Consider the following 23,070-nt stretch of genomic DNA (forward strand, 5'->3'; position numbering starts at 1 on the left):
CCAAAAGCCCTCCATCCCATTCCTCTTGCACAAGGCTCTTGAATCACTGGAATAGCCTGGCTGCCAGTGCAGGCCCATTCTCAGTCATCCAACTCCCCCTCCAGGAAGCTTTCCCCCTTCCGTCCAATGAACTCATAAAGCACCTGTGCTTACCTCCATCACTGTCCATTGTATTGGAATGGTCTGCCTCTGTCCCCCCGATAAACTAAGGTCCAGTAGAGCTGGGGCCACGTGTTATTCATCTCATATCCCCAGCACTTAGCTGTGTGCCTAATACAAAGTAAGCAGGTAGTAAGTATGGAAGGAAGGACGGAAGGGAGGAAAGAAAGGAAGGAGGGAGGGGAATAAGAAAGGAAAAGGAAAGGAAGGAGGAAGGAAGGAAGGGAAGAAGGAGGGGAGGAGAGGAAGAAAGAAGGAAGGGAGGAAGAAGGGAAGGAAACAGGAAACAGGGAAGGAGGGAAAGCAGAAGAGGAGGAAGGGAGAAGGAAGGAAAGAAGGAAAGAAACAATAAATGACAGCCCTAAGAAAAGGAAGCAATGAGAACTGGTCTAATCTAATTCTGTAGAATTCCGAAAGGCCCTGAGTGGAGTACCTAAAACCTATCTTCCTCTGTATTTAACCTTGGAAAATTTCCCTCTCTGTTATTAATATAAAAATAGAATGAATTTATATGGACTCATTAAAATTGTTGGCTAAATAATTGTGATGGTTCCTGGAGCCTTGGGCCATCAGGAAGCCTTATAAAGTGCTCTACACTGACGACAGGGCATAAAACCATCATCAAACACAAACACTGAACTTTTTCCTGATCACAGACACATGCTCCATTCAAAGGCCAAGGTCAGGCACTTCCTGTGTACATGAGCCTGCCATAGCTGATAAATGTTCCCACATACATCCAGGAGAGGTAGAAAAGACCAAAAAGTTCTTGGGAATTCACTCTCAATCATAATCCCCTACAGGTATGTCTGCTAATGGAGAGTAGCAGTGGTCCTGAATGATAAACAACAAAATAAAACAAGATAATCAAGAAAGTCTCAACAAGTGTACACGCAATCAACAATTTAACTTTCCTAATAATGTTTTGCTCAGATTAATAATTAAATAGCCTTGTGTACTTTGAATACAAGCCAACTGTTCAGCAAGGAGAGAGTTCAGAAAAGAAATGGGAGAGGTCAGCCTGGAATGAAAATTGGCCATTCCACCAGGCAGAGAATCTAGAGTTTCTTGCATTCATTCCTTATATCTTCTTCGCCTTCATTTAACTCAAAATTGGAGGGAGAGAAAAGATAATGCGAATGTATGGAGAAAGTTCACAATACAAACTTGGTTTGCTCTAGCCAATTCAATCATTGTTCTCTCTATGCTGAAATGAAGCAGTCATTTGACCCTGAAGCCTGAGCCAACTGTGTCGGTTGGGTTGGGAGGATAGCTCCCATTGGCTTTGTGGCTGACTCATGTTCACCATGACATCTCTCTTCTCAGGGTAAACTATCAGGGGATAAATTTCCATGATTCACCTTGTAATCAGGAATTGCATTACTGAAGGTAAAAATCACGTCGGCATTATCTTCCAGGATATTGGGGAAACGAGTGTGATTGTAGGAAATGAATAATGCCCAATGTTAATCTCATCTCTTAGAAAAGGAGAGATTAAATCAAAGTTAGCAGAGGGTCAGAGGGGAGCCCAAGGAAGTGGGAAATGGGGAAAAGCAGAGTGTGGAGGAAGAAGGCAGGTTGGGACAGAAGAGGGAAGCCACATCAGGGAATCATCCCCCCAAAATCAAAGGAGGGTGAGTGCTTCCCAGGGGAGCAGGAGTCCAGAAACAGGGTATCTGCCCAAGTCTGCCTTCTTCCTGCTCTCTTTCCTTTCCTTCTCCTATCCTTCCGACCACTTTCACTGAGCACCTTCTATGTGTCAGACACCATGTAGTGGGAATATAAAGATAATAAAACAAAGTCTCTAACCTGTTCTTTTTTTTTTTTGTATGCTGTATGACGGTGTCTCATGTCATTATTTTTCCAAGTGACCTAACATGTGTTTTGCTTTTGTTTTTGTTTTTAGTTTTTTGGTTTTTTTTTTTGCATGGGCAGGCACTGGGAATTGAACCCAGGTCTCTGGCACAGTAGGAGAGAACTCTGCCACTGAGACACTGTCACCCACCTCTAACCTGTTTTTAAGTAGTAAAGCTAGTAGCCAGCAAATTCAACAAGCCAAAAAATGTAAGAATATAATGGGGTCTGTGTTAGTAAATATGGCCAGATCCTGTGGGTCTTAGTGGATGCCATGGTCATTTCTACCTGATAGCCAACAGCTATTGAAGCTGATTTCAGATGTACTATGGACCTCAAAATGTCTCCCTCCTTTTGCATCAGAATAAGAAGAAAAAGAGGCAGGACAATTACATGCAATGCAAGAATTTTGATTGGATCTTGTTTGTAAACAAACAAACAAAAAACTATTAGATGACATATTAGGGAACATTTTGGGAAAGTTAATATGGATTGGCAATTAGGTGATATTAGGTAATTATTGTTAATTTTCTTGGATGTTGCATTAGTGAGGGTTCTCTAGAGAAACAGAACCAAGAGGAGATATCTGTAAGTATGAGATTTATGAAAGTCCATGCAACCGTGAGGATGCAAGAGTCCAAAATCTGTAGGGCAGGCTGTAAGGTTGGCAATTCTGATGAAGGGTCTCGAGGAACTCCATAGGAGGAGCTCCCTGGCTGAAGAAGCAGCAAAAATTCCCTTAAAAGTCTTTAACTGATTGAATCAAGTCCAACTGATTGGTTCATCTTGTTTGGGGGTGGAGGCTCTCCCTCAGTTGATCTTAGATGTAATCAGCCTCAACTGCAATCAATTAACTGATAACTTAATAAACCAGCATTTATCAACCACACACCAAATATCCTTGCAGTAACAGTCAGGCCAGTGCTTGCATGACCAGACAACTGAGCACATCACCTGGCAAGATGACACCTGAACCCAACCATCGCAAATGCAATTAAAGTTACTGTGAATGTCTATTTTCGAAAGATGTGTACTGAAGTTGTTTTCTTTTCATGTACATATTGAAGTATTTAGGGGTGATTCTGTATCTGAAATTGTTCAGAAAAAAATACATATGGAAAACATAGATAATTGTTGAATCTAAGTGAATCGACTGTCAATTGTAGTGTCCTTTCAACTTTTCTATTTATCTCAATATTTTCATAATAAAAAAAGTTGAAAAAATTCTTCCAACTTGCTAGCTGTGGCAAGTAGAAAAAAAGCATTTTGTATGCCAATTGGTTAATAAAATAATCATAGCTAGCATTTATCATAGTGCCAAGAGCTAAAATGCATTTTCTCCTTCAAACTTCATAGCAACCCTGCATAATGAACTTTCTTTGACAGTGTGGGAAACTGAGGTTTGCAAGATGATATATTTATCCCAAGTCAAACACTTACTTGTGGCTTCCACGTGCTAGAGCAAGATCCCAACCTGGCTTTGATCTGTTTATAAACTATTGGCTCTTAGCTACCATCCTATAGTTTCCCAGGAAAAATCTTGAAATGCAGTATCTGATTGAAGCAATGGTGGTGGAAATCATTGCCGGAAAGGGCAGTCTGTCAACCTGTGAGTACAAACAACCATTATAAGAGCCTTTTCTGCTTTTATAGGGAGAAGAAAGAACAGCTAAGGGAGAAGAGGCCATCAGTGAGTAGGGGAAAGAGCATTGTAAGGGGGAAGTGGCCTCCCTCTATGGACCCTTAGCAGTTTGGGGACAAATTTGTAACTGTAAAATGGGTATTTTTATCTGGAGGAGCAGACAAAATATTTTCTGCTTAGTAGAAAAGTTAGGCTCAACACTGTGCCACATAACTAACAAAGTCTGGGGGAGAAAATCACAGCTGGAAAGTACAATGGTGTTTTCTTTCTAGAGGGTTTCTTAAACAAGGTCTCATTATGTCTGCAGTTCATATTACTGAATTACTGACCCCCTGTGCCAGTTTGAAAGGATGTCTGTACCCTAGAGAAGCCATGTTTTAATCCTAATCCCATTTTGTAGAGGCAGCCGTTTCTTCTAATCCTTTTTCAGTACTGTATGTTTGAAACTTTACTTAGATCATCTCCCTGGAGATGTGACTCAATCAAGAGTGGTTGTTAAACTGGATTAGGTGGAGATGTGTCTCCTCCACCCATTCCAGGTGGGTCTTGATTACTTTACTGGAATCCTATAAAAGAGGAAACATTCTGGAGAAAAGAAGAGATTCAGAGAGAGCAGAGAAGAACGACATAGCCACGGGAAGCAGAGAGTCCACCAGCCAGAGACCTTTGGAGATGAAGAAGGAAAATGCCTTCTGGGGAACTTCATGAAACAGGAAGTCAGGAGAGAAAGCTAGCAGATGACGCTGTGTTCACCATGTGCCCTTACAGATGAGAGAGAAACCCTGACTGTGTTCACCATGTGCCTTTCCACTTGAGAGAGAAGCCCTGAACTTCATCGGCCTTCTTAAATCATGGTATCATTCCCTAAATGCCTTAGATTTGACATTTCTATAGACTTGCTTTAATTGGGACATTTCCACAGCCTAAAAACCGTTAACTTGCAACTTATTAAATTCCCCTTTTTAAAAACAATTCCGTTTCTGGTATATTGCATTCCGGCAGATAGCAAACTAGAGTACTCACCATTTAGGACTCAAATGCAATTTTAAAAAGGGAGGCTGGGCTACATTGAACCATCCTTTCCCTCTCACCCAGCCCTTAAAGACCTAGGTCAGAGAGAGGGGAGGGCTGGGTGAGCCCAGCCAATTGCTCTCTATAGGAACTTCAACCATGACCTCCACTCCATTTGCCCCAACCTCCAGATTTCCCACCTAACCAGCCCATGCACACAGCCTCAGTTCCACAGCCAGCCAGGCAGACCCACCATGTAATAAACCAGCATTGAGTTGTATTTTGCTCTTGGCACATGAAATGTAAGAGTTGGAGAAATCGTGTAAAAAGTCAGAGGATGTAAACATTCCTAAACGAGTCTCCAAGGGATTTGACATTAGAACAAAAGTCACTTCCTCCAGTGCCCTTTTCTTACAGGCTGGCTTTTCCTGTGAAGACAGACTACCTCGTAAAGCCTCTGGCAAGTAGGGGGTTCTAAATAACTCAGGATTAACCATTTGTGCAGTGTGGCAAAGGGTTCATGCAGGATTGGGGGACTGCCCCCGGGAAGTGTTGGTTTGTTCTTTTTTAACCAATACAGTTGCGCCAGCTGATCTGACACTGAGGTACACAGTTCTAGAAAACTCCCAGCCTTGGGACAACCCTCACAGCCACAGCGCAGCCTGTTCTGAAACAGGCCTCTGAAAGACAAGAAGTTAAAGTAAACTTTGGTCACTCCTGCTAGGCAGAATCCATTTAGATTGAAAGAAAACCAAAATCATTATCCAGACTCCAGAAAGCTGCAGAAATGACAGCTATTTTAACAATCCCAAAATGCAATGAAGGAAATGATGCTTCTAGGAAAAAAAGGTGGGGGTGTGGGGGGGCACAACAATGGGAAAGTCTTTTTTTTTTTTTTTTTTTTTTTAACATGGGCAGGCACCAGGAATTGACTGGGTCTCTGGCATGGCAGGTGAGAACTCTGCCACTGAGCCACCATGGCACTGCCTGAAAGCCTCTTTAAAAGTAAACCACACCCACAGGGCATTTTCCCCTAAAGGTCTCCCTGTCCTTTCATAGCACTCCTGCCTCAAATCCATCTTGCACATGGCATAGCTATAAACACCCTGCAGGCTGCTGCATTTCCATCGCTTAAATGCTTCAGTGCTCCTTCCTCTCCTCTTCTCTCCCCACAACCCATCTCCCTTTCTCTGGCTTCTCTAAGCTCCAAGATTTTTTTCCTCCTCTCCTCCCAGTCACCAGTGATTTTTCTGAAAGGTAAGCTTGAGCCCATCCCCTCTTCTGCTTAAAAGTTAGAGCTGTGTGTGTTGAGTGTAATTAATGGTGCTGAATTATGGGCTTGAATTATGTGGTTGAAAGGGGAAGCTTAGGGTCATGTATGTCATTAGAAGGAAAGGTAGAGGATAAAACATGGGACTATGTAAGATAGTGAACCCAGCTGTGCACAATGACTATGGTTAATAGTGCAAATGTAAGAACGTCCTTCCATGCACTGGAACAAATGTATGTCACTATTACAAGGTGTGAATAATAGGATGTTATACGGGAAAAGCAAAACTAATACAAAATAGGAACTATAGTTAAAAGTAAGAATATAATATCCTTCATCACTCATAACAAAGACACCATACCAATGCTAAGTGTAAATAGGGGAATACAAGGAGTATGGAATTTTTCTTTTTGGGGCAATGAACATGTTCTCAAATTGATTGTGGTGATGAATGCACAACTCCGTGACTATGCCGAAAGCCACTGGTTGTACACTTGGGATGGATGGTATGGTGTGTGAACAAAACTGTTAAAAAATAAAGAGTTTTCCAATCCCAAATGTCCATAGCACCAAGGTTGAGTGGCTCTAGATTGGTCATGAGTTGACTAGCGTTGAAGCTGGACAAGAAATATATGAACAGCACAAATGGGAATATACTGCTTTGTCCAATTTTATGTATTTTGAAACTCTCCATAATAAAAAGTAATATATTTTGTAAAAAGTTATAGCTGGCACCCAGTCCCCTACATGACACTCTTCGTTTGGCCTCATGATCTTTCTCCTGCCCACTTTTCCCAAACTCATCTGCTACTACACCCCGAATGCAGCCTTTGTTCCAGTCACAGAGACGTCTCTAAATTCTCACCCTGTCCTTAATATGCAGCAGCTGCTGAAGGCTTTTCACACCCCAGAGCTCCATCTGCAATGCAAGTCCCTGGAGTAAACTGAGGTTTCAGCCCTCAGCTCGATGTCAGACCCTCAGTTCAGCCCATTTCTCTTTCCATCTCTCTCTCATTTGTTCCTTACTTCCCCAGACACACAATTGTCACACTTTTCCAGTACTGCTCTGTCCTCTATTCTCAAATCTGATGCCCACACTAGACTGAGAGCTCCTCTCTGAGGACAGAGCCCTCACGCTGCTCTTCTTTGTGTTCCCACTTCTCAGCGCATTGCCCGGCACCTAGTAGGTGCTTCATAAATATGGAATGACTCTAAATCCTCCCCAACCAGCAAGGCCAGGCTCGAATTCTACCTTTCCAAACCTCAGATACTTCACAGAAAAGATTTCTGCCCTCTCAGAATACTGTATCCTATAGTATCGTAAATTGTTACTTCTCTCTTCCTAACTACTTTTTTGCACTTCCTGAATATTTTTTTGTATTTTCTAGAATTTTAAAAAATTACTCCGCTAAACTATAACATGCTCTAGGGAAGTCACATTTTTTAACACACCACTCCCTAGCTCCACCCACCAGCCTTTGATTGTTGTGTAAGAGATATTACTGATTAATTGATCTATTGATTAATATGTTGACTCGTCCTTTAAAACATCAATATCAAATTGTTTTAAAATCTCTTAGCCTAAAGATTGACTCCATTTGCTCCTCACTCAGAAGCCTAGATTTGCTGTTATCTCAACATTGTAGATTTAGAAGTTGCAGGGAATGGATGGGCTAAAAAGTCCTAGGATTATTTCCTGGCCACCTTCCCTATTGTCTGTCCCCTTTTGGGGCTGGGCTCTTCTCCCTTCCCATGGTCAGAGGATTCAGAGGTAACCCCAGATTTACACACCTAAAAGCCCTCCCTGATTTTCTTGGGGTAAGCCTTGTAGGGTCTGGTTCTCTGCTTTTCCGATAAATACTTCATCAACAGGACCTGCATCTAACTCGTGGAGTCTGTGGCTCTGAGGGAGAAAATGAATGTGCATTGCTTCTTCCAGAGTGACTTTGAAGAAACTTTTTTTTTCTCACCATTTCAGAAGTCTTAAAATGTAGATCTGGTGAAGAAAGGATGCATAACAGCCCCTCCCTGGTTCCTCCCTTCCATTTCTTTTTATCACCAGCTACCTGAAGAGTCTAGTTGCCTGGAGGCCTTTAGTCAGGACTATCCTGTACTGGAAAAAGTCTCCAGGCTGTGATGAGAGCAGCATTCAAAATGGTCTGCAGGGTTGGAGAGGGCCAACTATACGGCAGCTGGTGTCTTTATCCATCACTCTCCATCCAACTCTCTGACCCTTCCTTATTGCTCCCGTGGCCATCCCACCACACATTGCCCCTCAAAGGCCTTTTCAGTGCCAAGACTTTGTGAGTTGAAGGAAAGGAGTCCGGTTTCAACGTCAGACTGACATTCTTAGTGGCCCCGCGTCCTTCAGTACTGGGCTTGAGTGTTGGTGAGATGGGAACCTATAACCACAAAGTTGCTCAGAGTTGAGCGAGATGTTATGGAGAGGAGAGCAAGGTCAGGGACTAATGACTGGAAAGTTGGACACGCTAGGGCCAACGTGACATAACTACTGTTAACCAAGGGTGGGTCCAAACTTAGAACAAGATCTTGGGAGCCTCTTAAAGGGATGGGAGGATGGGGGTGAGGTCCCACCAAGCAGCTAACAGCATCTTTGGGGTTTCAACAGCAGGTACTGGGACTCAGACTGGGAGTGCCTGGGTTTTAGAGCAGGAAATAAAAGGTGGATCTTAGAGATAGATGGTGAATTATCGGTTAGGGGTTTGGTCCAAAAAGAATATCACAAAGCAAATTTATAACAGGGAATCAAGATACTAAAAATTACATTCAAATACTAGCTGCAGAGCTGCAGAGCTGCATTGCTGGTGGGTGTAGACCTAGGGCTTCTCTTCTTCCTCTTCCTTGGAGCCAGGCTGGTCCTAAACCTGGAGCAGGACTGACCCTGCAGGCGGAATCCTCCCTATGCCAGATGATTAGTATAATCGGGAAGTTAGGATTTAAGGGATGATTTTGATTACTGAATCATTATTTAGATATTCCTTTTTGCTTTCTGGTATATTGGAGTAGACAGAGTGAAAGTCCTAAAATTTCTAAATTGTAATCCAGCTGCCTTGCTCTCTGATAATGATGTACAGCCCTCATCGTCTGCCCCTTGTGGTTACAAAAACCTTGTGACTACCCTTGACTTGTACCTAGTTATCCAGTTTTTTAACTTTAAAGTCTTGTAATCACTAAAGACTGCCCCTAATGTTTATTAAAGAAGGGTCTTGGGTTAGAACTAACTCACCCAAAGTCCAAAGTGATTTTGATAACTGAGACTGGATCTAACCAAAATGGGCCTGACTGCCATGCACAATAGCTTAGACTATACCTCATTCCACCATTTTCATTCATTCGTTCTGTGACTAAGCATGGAATCCATCTGCGCAGGCTCAGTGATCAGATCACCTCTAATTACATCACCTGGGGCCGCTGTGCTCATTATCCTAAACCTTCCCATCTTTCTTCAGTAAAACCATAAGAATTATTGCAGTTCAATGAGACAGATTTTGGGTTGCTAGGCCATCTCCTTCCTAACATGCGCCTGGTAATAATAAACTCCTTCTCTCTTTGAAACCCAGGTGTCTCAGGAATTGGTTATCGAGCACTTCGGGCAAATGAACCCACAGCCTTTCTCCAGTAACATCAGCACCATGAGGACAAGGACGATGTCTAATTCCACTCAGTAGGTGCCTGGCACATAGTAGGTACGCAACACACATGTACTGAGTGTCTAACCATAGTGTAAGCTGTTGGGGAGCAGGATCAGAGTAATAATAGGCACAGCCCCCTCCACTAAGGACAGTCAGTCTCTGTCCTGCAGCCACCACCATTACTGGAGATCTCTCTGGAACCTCACAGCTCTAGCCTCTGCACTTATTTTAATAAACATGTATAGTGCTTACTACATCCCAGCCTTTTTCTAGGTGCTTTACAAATATCAAGTAATTCAACCCTCAAACAACTCACTGAGATAGGTACTTTTATTAGCCCCATTTTATAGGTGAGGAAACTGAAGCCCAGAGAGGTCAAGTAACTTGAACCAGGCTACACAGTAAACGTAAGTGGCAGAGCCTGGACTCTAAGCTGGTCCTCCGGCTCTGGAGTCCCTGCTCACATGGACCAGCATAAAGACTGGAAGATCCAGACCCAACGCACAGCATAGTAGACGATTTGCCACCATCCACAGTCGAGGCCCATGTAGCTCTGATCTCTGTGGGCCTCTCAAAGCCACCGACCACCGCTAAGCACCCCGACATACCGAGATGCTGGCAGCAGCTAGCGGATGTGGAAAGGACTCCCACTGCTTTTGCCTGTCTCCAGGGTGGTGGTAAAGCCTTTCCATGCAATGGATTCTATTTTTTTTTTTTAACATAAAATAATTTTTTATTATATGTGATATTTGGCAACCTATTTCAGCTTCATTTTATATGATGAGTTTTTTATTGATTTATTTTTTAATTTTTTATTAATTAAAAAATATTACAAGAAACACAAACATTCCCAACACATACACTCGCCAATTCACAATATCATCACATAGTTGCATATTCATCATCATGATCATTTCCCAGAACATTAACATCAATTCAGAAAAAGAAATAAAAAGACAACAGAAAAATATAACAAACAGAGAAAAAAATTTTACATGCCATACCCCTTACTGATCCCTTTCATTGATCACTAGCATTTCAGACTAAATCTATTTTAACATTTGTTCCCCCTATTATTTATTTTTATTCCATATGTTCTACTCATCTGTTGACAAGGTAGATCAAAGAAGCATCAGACACAAAGTTTTCACAATCATACAGTCACATTGTGAAAGCTCCATCATTATTCAATTATCATCAAGAAACATGGCTACTGGAACACAGCTCTACATTTTCAGGCAGTTCCCTTGCAATGGATTCTTGACTAGAGCATGAGATTTGGTTGGTTTATACAGGTTAGTGTCATGCCCCAATATAGCCCAGAGTAATTGGGGCAGTGAATAAAGAAATATTTGCGAAGTTCCTTTGGGGGACTGAAGAGAAAGGATGCCAGGACCTGGCATCATGAGATTGAGAAAGCTTTCTTGACCAAGAGGGAAGAGAGAAATGAGACAAAATAAAGTTTCAGTGGCTGAGAGATTTCACACAGAGTCGAGAGATTATCCTGGAGGTTATTCTTATGTATTATATAGATATCCCTTTTTTAGTTTGTGGTGTATTGGAGTAGCTGGAGGGAAATACCTGAAACTTCCAGTAGCCTTGATCCTTGAACACAATTGCATAAAGATATAATTTTTACAGTGTGATTGTGAAAAACTTTTTTCTGAAAATCTCTTATCCATGGTATAGAGAGATGAGTTAAAAAATATGAACTATTAGGGGGTACAAAGGATAAAATAATTTGGGTAGATGGAAATACTAGTGGTCAACCAGAGGGAGGGCTAAGGGATATGGTATGTATGAGGTTTTTCTTTTTTCCTTTTATTTCTTCTACTGGAGTGTTGCAAATGTTCTAAAATATGATCATGCTGATGAAGACACAACCATGTGTTGATATATGTGAGCCATTGATTGTACACTATGTATGGAATGTATGTGTGTGAACGTTTCTTAGTAAAAATATTTTTAAAGATATATGGATAAAAAATAAATAAATCATAGTGGGGATAATGGGTAAAATAAATTGGGTAGATTGCTCCTCTGCTTCCAGGGCAAACTCGCCCTCTCCACATGCAGGGGTGGGTCTGTTCTCCCGGCCCAAGATTTCCTAGCTCCAATGGCTCTGCCTCTGAAGTCATTTTTTCCTTCAATTTGTCCTTTTTCTGTCTCTATAAGTCCAGACTGGCAGTGGTTCTGTTTGTACAGATTTTACAAAAAAACTTGTCAGTTTTCCATGCATCATACACAGATTACATGCATCAGATAATGGTACTTTACATAGATCCTTCTGGATAACTCCATTACTAAACCTGGCTTTTTCTAAAATGATTGAGTGGTTCCATGTTGGATTAAATTCTCATGTGGTACACTAGCCTCTGAGGTCTTACTTCCTGGGAGCCCAGAATTTTCCAGACCTTCATTTTCTGGTTTCTTTGTGCCCAAAGTTCAGTTCTCAGCTTATCTCTTTCCTGTCATGCTTTGCTATAAACTGCAAGAAGTAGCCAGGCTATATTTTCCACATTTAGTTTGGAAATTTCCTTTGCTCAATATCCAATTTCATTCCTTGCAAATTGTGCCTTCCATCCAATTCCAGTACATAATTCTTCCAAATTCTCTACCTCTTTAAAACAAGGATTGCCCTCCTTCCAGTTTGCATTTACACATTCCTCATTTATGGCTAAAGCCTCCTCGGAAGTATCTTTAGAGTTCCCGTTTCTACCAACAGTCTCTTCACAGCAATTCAGGCCTTCTCTATCAAAATCCTCACAATTCTTCCAGAATCTTCCCCTTATCCATTTACAAAGTCATTCCAACATGTTTAATATTTGCATACTGCAACACCCCCTTCTTTGGTACCAAAATATGTATTGGTTTGTTAATGCTGCCAGGAAATGCAACCAGAAATGAGTTGGCTTTTACAAAGGGAATTTATTAAGTCACAAGTTTAGAGTTCCAAGGCCATAAAAATGTCCATACTAAGGCATCCAGATAAAGATACCTTGACTCAAGAATGAACCAGTGATGTTTGGGGTTTCTCTGTCAGCTGGGAAAGCACGTGGTGAGATTTGTTAGCTTTCCCTCCTGGCTTCTCCTTTCAAATAGTTTCCCGGGGCTGTTTTCTTTCGGCATCTCCAAATGTCTCTGCCTGTGTTAGCTCTGAAGTTTTCTCCAAAAAGGTTCCCTCTTAAAAGACTCCAGTAAGCGACCCCACCTTGAATGGTTGGAGCTGCATCTCCACGGAAACTACCTCATCAAAAGGTCCCACCCAGGGCGGGCCGCGGTGGCTCAGCGGGCAAAGTGCTTGCCTGCCATGCCGGAGGACCTCGGTTCGATTCCCGGCCCCAGCCCATGTAAAAAAACAAATAAACAAACAAAATACAATAAAACAAGAAAATGTTTAAAGATGTTTCCTTTCCTTCCTTCTATCCTTCCTTCCTTCTCTCTGTCTTTAAAAAAAAAAAAAAAAAAAAAAAAAAAAAGGTCCCACCCAAAATGGGTGGGTCACATATCCTTAGAAACAACTTAATGAAAATGATGCCACCCAACAATAGCAAATCAAGATTAAAGAGCATGGCTTTTCTGGGGTACACAACCCAAGAATTACTGGCACATTCATCTCATTCCTTTGGCTATTGATATCCAATTCTCCCAGGCCCATTTAGTGAAAAGGTTATTTTGCTCTAGTTGAGTAGATTTGGGGGCCTTGTCAAAGGTCAATTGACCGTAGATTAGGTGGTCTATCTCTGTACTCTCTGTTCAATTCTATTGGTCAATATTGCAATCTTTGTGTTAGTACCATGCTGGATTTATAATAAGCTTCAAAGTCAGGAGTTAATCTTTCCACTTCAATTTTTTAAAAGTATATTTTTAGTGATTTGAGGTCTCTTCCCCTTCCAAATAAATTTGATAACTCGTTTTTCTAAGTCTTTGAATTTTGATTGGTATTGCATTGAATCTGTAGATCAATTTGGCAGAATTGACATCTTAATGACATTTTCCTTCCTATCCACAAGCATTGAATGTCTTTCCACCTATTTAGATCTTCTTTGATTTCTTTTAGCGTGTTTTGTATTTTCAGTGTACATGTCCTTTACACCGCTGGCTAAGCTTATTACTAGACATTTGATTATTTTAGTTGCCATTCTGAAAGGATTTTTTTCCTTGTCTCTTAGTTAGGTCATTACTTTAAGAAACATTACTGAACTTTTGTACAGTAATCTAGTATCATGCCACTTTGCTGAAATTGTTCACTAATCAATTAGCCTAGTCATAGATTTCTCAGGATTTTCCAAGTATACTACCATGTCATCTGCAAATAATGAAAGTTTTACTACTTCCTTTCCTTTAGGATGCTTTTTATTCCTTTCTCCTGCCTGATCACTCTAACTAGAACATTGAGTAACAAGTTAAATAACATGGTGACAATGGGACACGCTTGAGGTCCTTAGGCCCACCTCCCACCTTAGAAAGAACCACTATCCTGAATTTTGTGTTTACCGATCCCTAATTTTTGCCTACAGTTTTTCTAAAGAGGTGTGTTGTGTGGTCTATTTGATCGCCTACTTGAACTGTTCAATATATATTCTGTGACTTGTGACTTTCGGCTTGACTTGCTTTTATATAATTCAACATTACAGTGAGACAATAGTGAAGCAGATTCTTATCCTTCATAGAAGTTAATCTCTAGCTTTATTTCTCTGCTGCAATACTCCACTTAATAGAAGAAAATGTTTCAGTGGACACCCAAGAAATATTCATCAGCAAAGATGCATAGCAAGGTATTGCAGTGATGTGATGTTACTACTGATTAAGAGAGTATCCTGGCTGTTCAAAGGCATACATTTAAACAGAAATTTCATTACCTGAAAAATGCCAAAGAACCTTATATATTCATACAACTTGGTCAGCTGCACTCTTCTCTTATTTCTTCTTCTCTTAACTTCCATCTTGCCTTGCCCAAGGTAAAGAGAGCTTCCCAAAGGATGGAGATGGTCACCTTTATAGCGCATATCATGGATATGGCGAGGGAAGAAAGTAAGCTAATATATATGAACATAACTCCTGTTGTATAGTTATTTGTCTTCTATCACACTTCAGTCTCAGCTATATAGCTCAGGGGTGGGTGGATGGTATGGAAGCCTATAGCTGCATTTCCAAGACTCCTTTGCTGGCTTCTAGCTGGGTCATGTTAATGGGAGGTATTAGTGCAAGACTGGGAGATGGGAAGAACAGGAAATGCTATTTTTTTCTGTTTCTGGTGGTGCTCAGGCAACAGCTGCAGTATCCAGGGAGTGTAGTTTCTCATAAGTGGTGTAGGCATCTGGATTCCTATTCAGCTGTGGTTGTGCAGGCTTCTGTTGTTGTTGTTTGTTTGGCATGGGCAGGCTCCGGGAATCAAACCCGGGTCTCTGGCATGGCAAGCGAGAACTCTGCCACTGAACCACCGCTGCCTGCCCTGGGGTTGTGCAGTTTTAACTGCAACAGCAGTACATTCAGCATCTCTGGAGTCCAGACCAGATTCCAGTTAAGAGGCACAGGCAACATCCCTGTCTCTAAGTATCTCCTTTCTCTTTTTTGCTTTTCTAATCCCTGAAACACCTTTATAACCGACTCCCTTCAGTAAATAATATTCTACTTGACAGTTCTACAGAACGTTCTATTTTTCTGACTAGCCTAGATTTAACACCTGATACCAATGGGGATTCTAGCAAACAGAACCTCAAAGATGGGAATGTAGGACTTGTTATTGATTGGTTGTATTTGAATACTAAATAACTTCCATGGCAGAGGAAAATGAGATACTCATAATCTGTGACTTGCAGTGGCAAAACAGTTAAGAGTAATAATTTTCATGGCCTGGGATAAATTGTCTCTTGAAGGTAAGACTTCAGGACACCAACCATCTGCTATGATTAATTTAGAAATGATGATTCAAGGACTTGGGGGTTTTCTGACAGCTTCTGACTTTACTGTAGAGATTATAGAAAGAAAATAACAAACTCAGAATTTTACTATCAGCTCCATGCTTAGAGAATCAGAAAAAAATATTTTTTGATGGCCCAGAAATAATCTCTTTTCACCTGTAGCCTATATTCTCAGGACTGATACAGCTGAAAATCAGAACTAAAATTTGGTACTATAGGCTGTAGAATTGCATGCAATTTAATGAAAATTCATTGTTATACCAGGCCTTATATAAAAGTTGGGGTGTTGATTGGGAAGATGTGGAACCTAGAGAACTTGAGTTGGTCTGGAGACATCTGAGTATATTCAGATGTGTCTAAGAACCATGAACCACTAACCACCTCAGTGTCTTTTGCCAACAAAAGCAATTTCTCCTCCCCTTATCTGAAGACTTTATCGTTTCCTTGCTGTAAGACCCAGTAATTACCTTACAGGATTCAGTTCCTGGCAAGGATATTTTTTTCTCTTCATGATCCGTTCTTGCCTCTTTTTACTCCTAGACCTTTTCTAGAAATAGATCCTAGCATGCTGAAACTAATTTAAATGAAAAGAATGGTAATACCGTGTTAACTTAAGTTGGGAAAAATATATATGTGGAAAGGATATGTGTAGAAATAACTTCTAAGTGGGAAGCCCAAGGAAGACTGAAAATAATGGTCTCACTATGTTCAATGGTGACGATGGCATGCAAAATGACAGAGACACAGGCATGTGGCAGGGCTTAATTTCCAGATGTATTTGTGTGCAGTTTATGTAACGGTCAGCAGTGCTGCAGCTTCACCTTGCAGAGATTTTTGGTCATGGCTAATTTTTCACAAAGTTCTTAGGTGTAAAGAATAATTTAAAAATTATTATATGATTGAGAAAACTCTAAGGCTGGGGAAAATATTTTATGTGCATCAGCATAGAGGAGAGACATGAACTCTCAGCCAGTTTCCAGACATGTAGTTCAACGACCTGGACACACTGAATGAAAGGAAGGGGAAGGTCAGGTACACTGGACGAAGGTCCCTGGGACAATGTAATAAGTAAACACTTGTAAGTCATCTTCAATTTTTTTCCCCAAAGAGATTTGAATTCATTTAGCAGGATGACTGTATAGTGGGTAAAGAGAAATACTCAAACCTTTAGAGGATCATTCTGAATTGATTGATCTCTGATAATATCCAATCTCTGATAATATCCAATATACTGCAGTCATAGTAAAAACTTATGTAGTTTTGGTCTCATTATGCCTTATGGCAGACCCAGTAGGTCCCATAAGGTCCCTACATAGACCCATGCTATTGTTATGTTCACAGTTCCCAAATACACAGAAGAAATGACATTTTTTACTATAGGTGAAATCCCCACCATATATTGTTGACATGTGAATTGAAGCTTATTTTTATAGATAGTACCAAGTGGGAGCCCAGTGTACTGTTAGAGAGAAGAGTCTCCACAAGACTTCCCTGACCTCTGACACCAATTGCAGTTCAGGGAGCTGGCCAAACAAACCCGAGGTTGTATAATTCACTAGAAGGACTCACAGAACCCAATGAAAACTGTTATAATCATGGTTACAGTTTATAGCAAGGAAAAAGCACATATGAGAATCAGCCAAGGGAAGAGAAACATAGGGCAAAGGACTCCAAACACGGAGCTTCTGGGAGGTGGAAATATGGATAGCATTATTTCCTCCCAGCCATGGTGTGTAACAATACACATGGATATTGTCCACCAGGGAAGCTTACTTTTGCCTGCGGAGTCAAGAGTTTTTAGTAGGGTTTGATCACTGCCCATGTGGTTGACCTTTAGTCTCTAGCCTCTTCCAGGGGTCAGAACTGATATGGCATGGCCTACAGCCCCATCATAATCACACTGTTGGACTGTTTGGCAGCTAAAGCCCCCAGGCATACAAAGACACTCCTATCAGGGAGGACATTCCAGAGCCCTAGAAATCACCTCTCAGTAGCCAAGGGAAAAAGCCAGACCTCTCTTTTTGCAAGATTAATTCCTCACTACACACCATTCTTACCAAAATATAATTTAAAGCAATATCTCATCCATGGTAGAATAGGAGATTAATGCCACTATCAAAAATTTGAAAAATGCAGAAGTATGGATCTTATCACCAACCTCATTAATGTCTTTTGTGCAAAGGGAAAATGGATGTTAGAAAAATGAGAATTGGTCTTTTGAATGTAGTAAGGTGATAATTCCAATTATGAATGCTGTACAAGATGTATTCTCTTTGCTAGAACGAATCACTGTAGCTCCTCGAATGTGGTATCTACCTATTGAACTGGTAATTTTTTTCTCCTTACCAGCTGATCAGGAATATTATGCTTCCATCTGCCAAGAACAGAAGTATACCTTCACTCGGGACTTTAAGTGTCATGTTCTCTTGATCATAATCTAGTTGTCGAGAACCTTGATTATCTCAAAATTCTACAAAACATCATGATGATGAGTTATATAGATAATAGAAGGCTGATTAATCCTGGTGATCAGAAACTAGCAATTATTCCAGATCACTTAGAACAGTGGATCACAGAGTGTGATTTGTAAACTAGCAGCATTAACATCAACCTGGAACTTGTTGAAAACTTTGCAGCCCCAACTCCCTAAAACTTTCTGATTCATAAATTCAGGTTTGAGAGCAATCTGCATTTTAACAAGCCATGGGAACTATTCTATTTAACACTAAAGTTTGAGAACGATTGCATTAGAAAATCATATTATTTGTGAGAGAATGGAAGATAAACTTTACAGGAATTCAGTGGTCTGGTACTTTGGTAAAGTTTTAGGAGTCTATTGTTCTGGGAAAGGTCTTCGAAAGTAGAAAGACAGATGGCTTCACTTTGCATTTCTCACCACTGTGAAAGACATACAATCCATTGTGGACCTCATTGGCTTTTTTGAGGCATGTAATGCCGTATTTCAGTGTGGCTCTTTGATTTACAGAGTAACCTGTACTGCTACCAAAACTGAGTGGAGCAGAGAGCTCTGCTACCGGGTTTTATGATCAGCAGATCTGATGGAAGTGTCTGTGACAAATTGGAATGTTCTGTTGAGCTTCTGACATATTCAAATGAATTTCCAGAGCAGACCCTGATGGTTTTAGAGGAAAAAACTATGCCCCTTCCTGCATATAACCGCTGCCACTTTGAGAAACACCTCTTTGCTTTTGAGACCTAATAAAGACTGATGCTTGATCATAATGCACTGCCCATTATGAACTGATGTTATCTAATCCACACCATAAAGATGGGTGCGGGCAGCAGTTTTTGGTCCTTACATGGAAGCAGGTATATGAACTTAGCCTTGATCAGGTCCTGAAAACACAAGTTGCATGAGTTGGAGGTTCCACAACTCCTGCCCCCACTATAATCCCACCATCTCTCAAAGCAATGCCATCCTCTGCAAAGAAGTGTTTGCTTTGAGAAATAGCTCCTGGATTGCTTCCTCTGATCAACTGGTAGAAGAAGAAAAACTAAGACCTGGTTTGTAGATGGTTCCGCATGTCATATTGGTAGGAGATTGGTGGATAGGAGGAAAGAGAAAGCCATTTCCCCCTGCTTTTCGGAGACACCACAGGCAGAGGCAGCCACAGTGGGAGAGCCAGCTCCCCAGTGGGGACGTAAGTGTCTGGGATTTTCCTAAGTGGCAGCAGAGCAGTTTCAACAGCAGAAGTGGCAGCGCCTTTCCCAGCAACAGCGAGAGGAAGTGTGGGCTTCTCCATGGCAGAGCAGGCTCCTGGGCAGGAATTAGCTGCAGCGGTGGCAGGAGGTGGCAGCAGCAGCGCTTCCAGATCAGCAGCAAGTGTGGTTGGGCTCTAGCTCAGGAGTGGTAGCAGCTTCTTGACTCTTCCAAACTTTTACATCATTACAACCAACTCCTTGTGTTAAAGTCCTTTCTAATTGGAATATCTACCAAGGCTTCTCTTTTCCTGGCTGGACATTGACTGATACACCTACAAATGCCTTTCCTCTAATTCTTAAAACAATACTGAGAGAAATGTTATAATCCATTTTACAATAAGGAAAGAGACACAGAAATGTTAAGTAACTTACCTGAAAGTATAGAACTGAATGAAAGAATCCACAACTGAATGCGAGTCTGAAAATGATTCTCTCACAATTTCATGCAGACACGAACCACAGTGTGGCATGTTCTTTTGGCTGGTTGTCCCTATGGGGTAGGAAGGGAGCTTCTGGTGGCCAGGCAACCTTTCTCTGTCATAATGTGCTAATTAAATGGTGCCCCTTAGAATTTTGTTACCACCCTTTTTAAAAATACCTTAAAAAGTGGCCTCACAGAGAAACGATTAGGTTTTATTCTTTAGTAATGTCAGTATGTCTTTGATCAAGCCTAAACTGCAGCTTGCTATGTGTTATCACATCATCCCTAGACTCATCTAGGTTGAAGTTCATAGTAAAGAGCAGCTTCCTGACTCTTAAGGGATGGGGAGAATGAGGACTTATATTCAAATCCATCGAATATTTATTTCAGGAGTAAATACAGAAAAACGTATAAAGAACAGTGGGTCAGTCAATAAACCAGATTCTCTATTTTTACTTTTCTCTCACTCCCATAATAGCACCAATTAAAAATTATTATTATGTTCTTTTTTTAATTTAATTTTTTAATTTTTTTAAATACCAAAAAACCCCAAACAAATGCAAACATTCCTATTTTGATCATTCCATTCTACATATATAATCAGTAATTCACAATATCATCACACAGTTGCATATTCATCATCATGATCATTTCTTGGAACATTTGCATCAATTCAGAAAAAGAAATAAAACAAAAACAGAAAAAAAATTCATACATACGGTACCCCTTACCCCTCCCTTTCATTGATCACTAGCATTACAAACTAAATTTATTTTAACATTTGTTCTCCCTATTATTTATTTTCATTCCATATGTTGTACTCATCTGTTGACAAGGTAGATAAAAGGAGCATCAGACAAGATTTTCACAATCACACAGTCACATTGTGAAAGCTATATCATTATTCAATCATCCTCAAGAAACATGGCTACTGGAACACAGCTCTACATTTTCAGGCAGTTCCCTCCAGCCTCTCCATTACATCTTGAAGAACAAGGTGATATCTACTCAATGCATAAGAATAACCTCCAGGATAACCTCTCGACTCTGTTTCGAATCTCTCAGCCATTGACACTTGTCTCATTTCACTCTTCCCTCTTTTGGTTGAGAAGGTTTTCTCAATCCCTTGATGCTGAGTCTCAGCTCGTTCTAGGATTTCTGTCCCATGTTGCCAGGAAGGTCCACACCCCTGGGAGTCATGTCCCACGTAGACAGAGGGAGGGTGGTGAGTTTGCTTGTTCTGTTGGGGGTGACTCCTAAGCCTAATTTTAAGTAGGCTTGACCTATACTTTGTGGGGTTAAGTTTCATATGACAAACCCCAAGACTGGGGGCTCAGCCTATAGCTTTGGTTGTCCACACTGCTTGTGAGAATATATGGATATGTTCTTACATTTTGTGCTAAGTACATCTTTCCCAATTTATTGACTTTTGGGTTAGAAGTTCAGCTCTCAAAAACTTCCCATTTTCCAGCTGAGTTTGTTTGAAGTGGATGTTCATTGCTGTTTCTTGGCAGACAGGTATGTGTGTGTGGTGACCTAAAATGAAGTTGGGTGTCACACCCATCATGCAGTACAGACACCTCTCCACTTACACCACTTACACCGGCTGCCTGGCCTTGATTATAACACAGACATTTATATTCTTCCTTCTTGAGAAAACTGAGGTTCTAAAGTCACATAAAAATATAGTCCTGTAATTGCTAGACAATAATGTAGATTTCTCTCTCAAGAAATAGCAGCATTTTATTGGATTTAGAAAGAATCTGTGGCAGAACGTGGCATGGATTGAGGTTCTCTACACTGATAGTTGGGAAGACTCCTTTAGAAAGAGGGTCAGAGGATAAACTGAATACACAGCTGATGAATGCAATTCTTCCAAAGTGTTAACAGAAGGTATGGGTAGTGGTATTATGATACCGTTCATTAATTTCCTTAAAATTTTCAATAAATACACATTAGTTATAAAACTCTGTTTTCAAAATAAACAATTTCAAAGCACAAAGCCTTTCATAGTGCTCTCAAACTAACAAGGCTTAGGACAGTTCTCGTCAGCTGCGGTCCAGTGGCTCCCGACTCGTCCTCTAGAAGACATTGGCATCCCAGGAGCTGATCACAGATGCATTCACTTCAAAGCAAACATTATGTTCCTTTCCAGAGTTATAGAAAAATGAACTAATATGTAATATAATTTATTTGGTCTTTGATTTTTTTCGTAAATATTCAAGGCTTGCTACCTTTTATACCTTTTGTCTATTGGTAGCAGAAAGTCAAAAATATTAAAGTAAAAACTGGAAAATGTGATTTCTCTAAATACTGTATGAACTATTGGTCCTATTTAGGGGTTCGGATCTACCAGATAATGCACGTATATTTCCTGAGAGTAAAAATGTTCCTACTTGAAGTGACGTCCTTGTTGATATCACTATTGCACGATGTTCTGAGAAGGGCATCATCATTTTCTGGGGCTGGACCTCCCCTGCATATGTGAAAGACTCTGACAGAGTCAATTTCAGATTCCATGGTAGTTACACCATTTATCTTATTGAATATGCTCAGAGAACTAATAAACTGTCTTTGCCCTAAAGTTCACTTCACAAGTTCCTTAGAAATTCCTACAAGGCCTGCATCTTTTCCATTTCTCAGCTGATTGAGATGAAATAAAAGGAAGGACAGTGATTTTACATGCTTCTGAGAAGTCTCTAACAGAGCTACGAAAAAATTCCTATTCTCTAAGCCCAGAGGTTGCACACTGTGTCTTTTTTTTTTTTCAAGACCTAGGAATAAACAGGATATTCTCTCTCATGTCTATTATCTATCTGAAGAGTTAACAGTAATAATTACATAGATATTCCTTTTTGCTTTCTGGTGTATTGGAGTAGACAGAGGGAAACTCCTGAAATCTCTAAATTGTAATCCAGCTGCCTTGCTCTCTGATAATGATGTTCAGCCCTCATCGTCTGCCCCTTGTGGCTGCAAAAATCTTGTGACGAATCTTTGCTTGTATCCATTTACCCTGTTTTTCAACTTTAGATCTTGTAATTACCAGAGACAGCCCCTAATGTTTATTAATGAAGGGTCTTGGGTCAGAACTAACCCACCCAAAGTCCAAAGTGATTTTGATAACTGAGACTGGATCTAACCAAAATGGGCCTGACTGCCATGCACAGTAGCTTAGACTATACCTCATCCCGCCATTTTCATTCATTCGTTCTGTGACTAAGCATGGAATCCATCTGCGCAGGCTCAGTGATCAGATCACCTCTAATTACATCACCGGGGGCCACTGTGCTCATTATCCTAAACCTGCCCATCTTTCTTTAATAAAACCATAAGAATTATTGCAGTTCAGTGAGACAGATTTTGGGCTGCTAGGCCATCTCCTTCCTAACATGCGCCTGGTAATAATAAACTCC

General features: G+C 40.7%; 1 long non-coding RNA gene across 1 annotated transcript; it reads right to left on the bottom strand.

Moving 5' to 3' along the window:
- Positions 1–163: 163 nt before the first annotated feature.
- LOC143679043 (uncharacterized) lies at positions 164–19,720 on the bottom strand. Its single transcript, XR_013173528.1, has 3 exons — positions 19,609–19,720; positions 3,454–3,620; positions 164–270 (listed from the first exon to the last, which is right to left on the bottom strand). It is a non-coding gene; the product is annotated as an uncharacterized LOC143679043 (long non-coding RNA).
- Between the last annotated feature and the right edge of the window lie 3,350 nt (positions 19,721–23,070).

Source organism: Tamandua tetradactyla, chromosome 4 (genome assembly GCF_023851605.1).
Source record: "Tamandua tetradactyla isolate mTamTet1 chromosome 4, mTamTet1.pri, whole genome shotgun sequence".
NCBI lineage: Eukaryota > Metazoa > Chordata > Mammalia > Pilosa > Myrmecophagidae > Tamandua > Tamandua tetradactyla.